The following is a 9049-nucleotide window of genomic DNA, read 5'->3' on the forward strand; positions in this document are numbered from 1 at the left end:
TAAATGGTGAGCGAGGAGTTTGTTCAATAAATAGTCCGTGCTGTACCGCATTCTTCTCTTATCATTTCATGCCTGTTCTACGTGTCAAAATACTCCAGCCAAAGTAAATTATAGCTTTGTGTGTGTAAGTACTGCACTTTGACTTACAATGTTAACTTCTGCTTTCTATAGCCTAATTAACTGAAAAGTATATTAAACCCATTAGTGTATTTTTTTTTAAGTGATTTCATGTGTTGATTCATTTTACTCGTTTTCACTGTGTGGCCCAGTGGTTAAAGAAACGGGCTTGTAACTAGGAAGTACCCGGTTGAAATACCAGCTCAGTCACTGACTCACTGTGTGACCCTGAGCAAGTCACTTGACCTCCTTGTGCTCCGTCTTTCGGGTGAGACGTTGTTGTCAGTGACTCTGCAGCTGATTCATACTTCACACACCCTAGTCTCGTATCTTGTAAAGCGCTTTGTGATTGTGGTCCACAATGAAAGGTGCTATATAAAGATGATTATTCTTGCTTGAACTGTATGTTTATGTACAGCTATGCCCAAAAGTTTTGCATCACCTAGAATTTTAGGATTGAGAAATCATTTAAAAACAAAACAAAACAAAAAATAAACAAAAAACTACATGAACATTATTTTATTTTATTTTATTTAACAACATGTAATCAGATAAACTGCAATATTATATCGCAAAAGTCTACCGAAAGCCATACAACAAGTAGTACGGTATTTGATGTTAGACTTTGAAATGTCAAATTTTTCAAATTTTCGTCTGTTTTTTTCGGGAAGTATAAAACTATGAACGGTGTGTAATGTTAACGTAATATTGCTCAGCAGGTTTCGTTCGACTTTATGATGCAATATGCAAAACTTTTGGCATAGCTGTAGGGTATGTAGCAGTCACTTCCACTTGTTGTGTGTTGTGATATTATATATAACTATATCATATATATACTATATATATATATACTATTGTTAATATATATATATATATATATACATTTCTGTCTGGCGTATTGTATGCGCAATCTAGAAAAGCGCGAATTATAATTTTAAATTAAATACACGTTGTTTTGTGAGCTATTGGATCTATTCTAAATGATTACAATACCGTGATCCTACTGAAAAAGAACAAATCATTTACATTAAGTGGTTTTGCATTTGCCATTAAAATTACAATTAAAATAGCTGGCAATATATTATGGTTAAAAAAAAAAAAAAAAAAAGTTGATCAACTTTTAACTTCGCTCACAATACATTTGTTAGTTTCTATGCTGGTTGCTAGCGTGCTGCGTACGGGTTATCTCAACAGGGTTGAGATCAATATTCGTTTTGCTTGGATTAAATATATAATGCAAAACAATTAATTACATGTGGTTTAGTAGTAAAAGGTCATAGCCATAATCTAATTGATTTGCCTTAATCAAAGTTTGTTATAGCTGTTTATTTTTTTGTTTTCTTTTGTTTTTTGTTTTTTCCCAAGAGTCGCAACTTAAAACACATTCAGGTTTCTAAATTTAAATAAATAAATAAATAAATAAATAGACACTCGTTAGCATTTTTTCCCCCTAAATAAATGAGAAATTAAATAATTAATTTAGCATAAATTAAAAAAATAAATAAATAAGTGAAAATGAGCAATTATATACCAGTTTGTTTGTTTTTTTAAAGCAAAAGAATAAATATACAAAAACATTTTAAATGACTTGCATAACCTTTATCATGTTAATAAAACGAAATATATTAACCCTTCACTTACCAGTATAACATTGTTTGTTATAATAATAATAGACTAGGTACAATACATCATTTAAGGATGCTCTCTTAATAGGATTGGTGGTTTTTTTTTTTTTCTGAATCAATGTCATACGACACAGATTATAAACACGTTTCAATTGTTTTGACTCTTTAGACGTACAAGAAAACAATACAAGTATTACCCAAGTACACAATGTAGTGTAAAGCCTATAATACTGAAATGCTTATAATCCATATGGTAAGATTTATGTTTCATTTAAACAACACTTTGTGCTTTATTAGAGGTCTTTGCTATCTGTTTTTACATTGTCTTATGAGATGCACCGCAGATGCGCGGTTACCAGTGGTGGTTTATTTTGAATTTTTCCTGGCAAGGACGGTTAGTATGCTCTCCATTGTGATTTCAGCCTGAATACATTGACCACAAAAACACCAAGCAATTGTATGCACTTGAAGGGGTTTTCCTGTTGTTTATTGGCTGTGATTTTAATCACCACTTCAAGTCATATTGATAAAACTAAAAAGGGTCTTGGATGCAGCCTCTGTTCGCTTTAAAGTGGCTGTGTGTTGTCTTAAATAGGGTAATAGCATTTTAGCTTACAGTAGTCAAGCGTCTGTCTCAGTCTGTAATACCAGCTATTCTGAGAGCTATATCATTTTTCAATTTTTAATCAAATGACCCCCCATTTGTTGTTCAAACGGCCCAAATTGTAAGTAATATAATATGTGTGATACAATATGTGTGATACATCTATATACATCCCTCCATTAAGCGCTCAATAATTACTGGTGGCATCATCAGCACTTTTATCCTGCCTAGTCCATGACTATTATTAACAACATGATGTTCCAGTTCAGTTTCTATATATGTCTGCTTCATCCCTGCAGTGTGTTTAATCTGAGTTTCTGGCAAGCATGGCTTCTTTTCGCGTTACTGTTTTACAGTTGTGTTTTGTAGACTTCGGAACTTGATACCTCATTCGGGAATTCACAGAGAAAGAAAGGTGACACTTTTTGATCTTCAATACAATACCTACAGTGGCTGTAAACGATCGATTGTTGTGTGTTTGATCAGTGACAATCCTTTTGCTGATCCTTATAGGAGTTCTTCCTGGCTCTCTCTTGAAAGGTAACTTGTAAAAGCCTACTGGTTTCATTGTCTGGTCTGTTACAAGTTTGAATCCTAATGTGCCAGGGAGGGTTCAAAGCCCAGCAGAAGTTATTTAAAAGTACGATGTGCACATTTCATGAATCAAAGTAATCACAGGGGCCTTGCTGGCTGGATGGAGTTGCGTAACTGACGGGGTTTGGGGTCAGAAGGAGTTCAGAGAAAGCAGTGAGGGGCTCTTCAGCGCTATTTGCGCAAGCTGAAGGGATAAAGACTGTGCTAACATTGGGCCAGTGAAGGTGGCTGTCAAGGACAGGTCATTGTTAAGACACGTTACTCACCTGGTAACCAGTGCTTATAACGATTCTGTTCAATAGTTCTGTCATGGTTGCCACTAAAAGTTTTTGACATTTTTCTTTTTTTCTTGATTGTTCTTGTTTTGTTTTCAGAGGTTAGCCAATCTTCTTATCAAAGTCAATGGCCGGAATACCCTGTCTATAAACAAGCATTAAGTATCACTTTACAATGACGATAATTCAGCTGTCATTCCACATCACGTTAAATAAGGGGGTCAACTTCACACAACATTATCTTTTTGATGATCCATACATCCATAAAAGGAAACAGACATTTTTTAAGAATAAATGAGGATGGATATTACTATAAAGAGAGTCTATTCTTGTGTTTCAAAAGGCTTGTGAACCTCCAGTGAATGTTTAAACACAGGACAAAACACTGAATGGCCATGGTACACACCATTACAATACTATCAAGACTTGAATAATTGGGACTAACTAGTAAATATTAACCAACAAGAGAAACACAATAGCAAGTAAACTTAAAGACAGGGCACAAACAAACATAAGAAAAGAACAATAGCATACAGACCAGACAGATGCATTCGAGGGAAAGTGTTTATTCACTTAAAAAATATGGACCTCTAACATGAAGCTTAATCATCTGTCTTCTTTTTTCTTTCTTCCATCCTTACAGGAGGCCAGTGTGCATGACATTGAATGAAGGTCGTTTGCAGCATGCTCGATGGATTCAATGTGTGTCAAACAGTATGGAAGCGCTGCCAAAGCATCAAAGTCCCAAGTTTCCCAATCCTGTGACAACACCAAAAACACAGCCCCTGGGCCGAGCCGTGGTGTTCAGGGACGCGTTGTTATTTATGGCCCATGAGTGTGTTTTTATCAGAGTTAAAGGTTAGAGAAATTGTCCCGTTTTCAGCTGATGTTGGCAACAGCTCTTGCATAACCCCCTAATAATGTGAGGCTAAACAAACACCAGAGCCACTAAACTGTGTTTCTAACGCCTTAATTGTATTAGGGATTAGCAGCATTGCAGACCAGCAAGAGAGAGAGAGAGAAGCCTGGCCCAGCAGAGCACTGCAGGGTGATGTTATCTGAGATTTGACACGGAGCCAAAAACCTGCGGTGCGGAGGTGTGTGTGTGTGAGTGTGGTGCATTTCATATAATAAGCCTCAGTAACCCATTAAAACAAGGTTGTAATTCACAGTTCTGGATTGTAATTCAGCTATGAATTACCATCTGACAGCAGTGGAATGCACAGAGAAAACACTCCTGCTGTCTGTTTTGTTGGACCAGCTTTTAATACTAAAAGAAAAAATAAAGCAATTGTGCATTTGCTCTTTTTTGTCACATCTTGGTAGGTTCAAAAGTTCCCCCATTGTCTTCATTGTAATCAGGACCTACCTCCATGTGACAATTGAGGTACCATTGGTACTGCTTGTCAAAATACTTGCGTTAATACTGTAGTACCATTCTACCATCCTTTATTACAGAACCACTGCCATTGTAGGCCCTCTGTCTGTAACTCTGGTGTGTCAAGCACTGGTCAAATGTGACTTTTTATAGGTTTCTTATCTATGGGAATAGGTGTTGCCAAACAAGATGGGTTTCACACAATCACCTCAATGTCACCTCCATTTTTTTAAATTCCTTAAGTATATAGTACAGTGTTTATTGAAAAAAAAGACACAGAATGAACCATAATGCATTTCAAAGTCATTATCGTCATTTTTGTTACATTTGAAATCAGCAGTCTACAGGCTGCTGACATGAATCTGAAGAGAACACCAAGGTCTGTATACTAAAGTGAGTGCTGTGTAAGCAGGCTAGCTGCAAAAGGAACAAGGCATAGTTTATTCTTCTGAGAGAAAGTGGAAAAACTGGTAAAGTTTGTATCATAGAAGCAAGAATAAGCCAGGTCCGTTAGTAAAGTCCAGGGAGTGTGGACCCTCCCTGGACAGTTAATAATTACAGGGCAATTAACGTTCTCAAGGCCAGTAGGAAAATATTTTCTCAAATTCTGCATTATTAAGCAATTACACAGTATGGACCTTAGACTGAGAGAGAGAGTTCCATCAGCCCACAGGGCCACCAGACACCAAGAACCTGCATGGGACAGAACGGTTCTTCCAGCGTGCTGCGCCTCCAAACCGGGTCCAAGAAAATACATGTTTTCAATTATTGTTGTAGTTGGATGCTGCAATTACAAGGCTTATAGCTCTTATGTTCCCTTTCGGCTATACAGGGTGATTAAAATGCTGTGTTATCCTCTTATTACCACGATGATCAAAGACTTCTGGAGTTCATATTAAGTGGCAATTCAGGCAAATAGGACCTTTGATTGAGGGTTGAAGACATTGAAAAGGTTTTCTAGTAAAAAGAATTGGCCAAAGAAATGTCATTGTCTTGTTTTCTACAGCTGAAATGATCAGATACATTTTTGGAGCACTGCACTTTTTTTGTGAGCATTACTATATGACCTATGATGAGCATACTGAATAATGCACCTGTATTTACTTTCATCCCAGAGGTGATCACTGTTGTAATCAGCATTAGTCACTCCTGGGGTACAATAAACTGTGCTGCTTTGTTTAGTTTGGGGTCTGTATTGATCAATATATTTGCATGGGATCTACTGGGTTTTTTTTTTTTCGGTGTCATTAATTAATTGTAATTCGTTGTTTTTAATTATTAACACTAAAAGTGAGCCCCTAAACCTTATGTACCCTAATAAATTAATCAAAGTCTTTTGCAAAAGCAGTGATCTTAATCAATCAAAACAAGCTTTTTAAAAAAGCAGTGAGATTTATTATTTTTTTTTATTTTTTTATATAAGACCAAGTTTTGCCAAAATTGTACATGTTAAGTACCCACTCTTTCATAAATAGTACAACCTTGAAGAATGAGGGAAGAAACAGTCTCTGCACATTCTGGCAGAAAACAGACTGGGTTCAAGGGCATTTTCATTAGTCCTTATCTGATCCTTCCCTGTGATTTATCTCTCAGTCCCAATCGTTAGAGCTAATTGCTGTTTTAGAGGTCTTTAACTTAGCACTGAGAGCTGTTTTACCAACAGTCAAGTGTGATGTCATTCACGTTACAGTAATGTACAGCTAATAGGCCCGGGCTGCATTGACTTGACAGTGATAGCCTCCAATACGTATTTATCTGTTCTGACTTCTGTCACAGTTGAGGATTGTAATCTTTCTCAGTGACAGAGTTTATTCACCATCAGATGTTCAGAGAAATGTGTTATACAGTAAGTAGGATGCACTGTGTAATTGCAGCTGGCTTTCAGAAGATGCTTGACACAAGGTAATGCTGCTTTAGAATGCACACATAAAACATTGAAGTAGTTCCTTTATTTACTAATTTGTAGTAATTATCTATTGAAATGTATAAAACCTGTGGAAATGTAATGCAAGAACTGTACTGCCACTAAGTGCATTGCTTTCAGTGAGGCAGGGCTGTGGCTAGGAACATGAACACAATCAAAGAATCAATATAGAGTTCTGACTCTAATGTAAATCATCAGAATTGTAACGCAAATACAAACACTAGAAGGCGTATTAACAGCCCAAGTAAGATCTTCAAAGTGTCATTCTCAGAACCGACAGAGTGCTGACTTCATTCAGAATGCCCGACTGTTAAGCGCTCAGACTGGCTCGATGAAACCAGAGGGAAAGCTATTCTGAGCGCATGACAGCAACTGGCTGCGTTTCTCAACCAGACTCAAGTACCATCAGACACAATGTCAGCTTTTGACCCCGGTCCTGTTTTATGTCACATAGGACTCTTTTAAGAAGGGAGAGGCTCTGGAACTAACAGTGAGCACATTACAGCACAGCACCATTGTGCTCCTAGGTGTTGGGCTTGCTACATTCTTGCACAGTAAGTCTTCTCTGCAGCCTGTCTTATCAGAGAGCAGACCTTGTTTTAGCTTTAGTAGCACAAGTTTCCTTGCCCCTTGAAATCTGCTTACCACTGTATCACTCCATGAGCCACAGAGGCACGAAACTGCTAGTATCTACAGTACAGCAGCAGGTTATAGAAAGCTTAACGATCACCCAGATACTAAAGAGATACTTGAAACAGTATCCCCTTCTCTGTTAATTGCGATATTGTTATTACCAGATTTATAACTAATAAGGTTCAGGTGCACATGCTCCTTATAAATGTTTATCACAGGAAATGTGCACAGTACTTTTGTAATTATCCCATTCTTTTCCATAGCTACTCTGTGCATGTAGCTTAGTATACAATGGTTTGCCATGTATTTAATATGCTTAACCATGCCTTTCTGGGCTTTACAATGCTTACCTGTACTTTACCATGCTTTTAATATGTTTTATTACACTTTCCCATGCTTTTACTAAGGGATAATACTATTGGCAGACTTTTAACAAATAATCTATACATTTTAGCAATATAAAACAATAATTAAACTTCTCCAAGTAAGTTGATTACTGCTGATTTTATAGCATTAGCTTTTTTGTATTCCTCTGAAAATAGGCTGTTATGCTTTTGTCTATATAGAAGAAACCTACTCCTAAAAGTGATAACCCACATGTATACTAGCTACTGTCATTTACCTAAATTGTACCCTAACCCCTCTTTTTCTGTTTTCCCCCCATACCACTATTTCTGTTTGTTTGTTTGTTTCAGTTCCAGTCAGTCCAATCTCATTCCTAGCTCTCAGTGACTCCATCCTTCCTGGATAGCGCTCCCCAGACTGGAACAGCAGTCACTGCCAGGGGGGGAGGTGGGGCTCTTCATGGCATGTATGGACAATTTCAGTGACACCATGACAAAGCCCCCCACAGATGCTGCTCATTTCTTCCTAACACCTCTCTAGTTCACCCCCACTTAGCAGTGTAATTGTTCAAATACAGTACAGGAGAATCACTGAAAAAGGAGCTGGAATCTGTGTGTCTGGCCATACAGCCTTGACTGTTGCCAGTACATTTTTATGTTTTGGCAATGTTCAGACTATTGTTTATTTTGTTCACTTGTTTCCATTGGGTTTAAGTGTTAGTTTCATTCTAGATTTAGCTTTTTGCATTCTGCGGTATGTCATTTTATGAAGGCTATATATTGAAGGACAATCGTAAATAGGGTTAGATTTTGTGCAACTGTGTTGGGTAGATTCTTACTCCAGATTATCTTTAGGACAGTTTCTTTTTTGTTTTTCTGTTTTATGAAACACATCGAACAATAACCAAAAGCCATATAATTTAGTGGACTGCTGATTATTTCCTATTCTTTTTAGAATTAGTGTTTGTTTGCATTGAGAATCTAGTCAATATGTTTCAGACTGGTTTTAGCTGCATGAAGTTCTCTCTTACGACTGCCTTGAATGAAGGCAATAATCTAAACTTGATTTCCTGCTCTACCCACCCTCTTAGGTCAGCTCTGCACAGCTCCTGACCCAACTATAGTGTAATATACATGCAATTAACGAGGCAAATAGAGTACATGCAGAAGTTCTTACTGAATGTGCATTATGGGTGCACCTGTGCATGAAATGCACCAATAAATACATTAACTTTACTTACCTTTAGAGGCTATTTATGTGTATCTATGGGTGTGATTATAGCCAGCAATCCTGCTAGAGCTGGAGCAAGATTTAATTCAAGAGAAGACAGTTGAGAGTTTAGCATCAGTTCATGGAACAGGTCAATTATATACTTGTATATTTGCTTTGTTTCAGTCAGTATGCTCTTTGCAATAGCCTGCCGAATGCCAGTTCACCCTTCTGTTTCTAAGCTTAAAGTTTAACCATTGCTGTTCTGACAACACACCTGGGCTGTAAATCACAGCATCTCCACATGTCAGAGGCACCTTGAGGACTCTTGTAGAACAATAGCTC

The sequence above is a fragment of the Polyodon spathula genome, chromosome 8, assembly GCF_017654505.1.
Source record: "Polyodon spathula isolate WHYD16114869_AA chromosome 8, ASM1765450v1, whole genome shotgun sequence".
In the NCBI taxonomy this organism is placed as follows: domain Eukaryota; kingdom Metazoa; phylum Chordata; class Actinopteri; order Acipenseriformes; family Polyodontidae; genus Polyodon; species Polyodon spathula.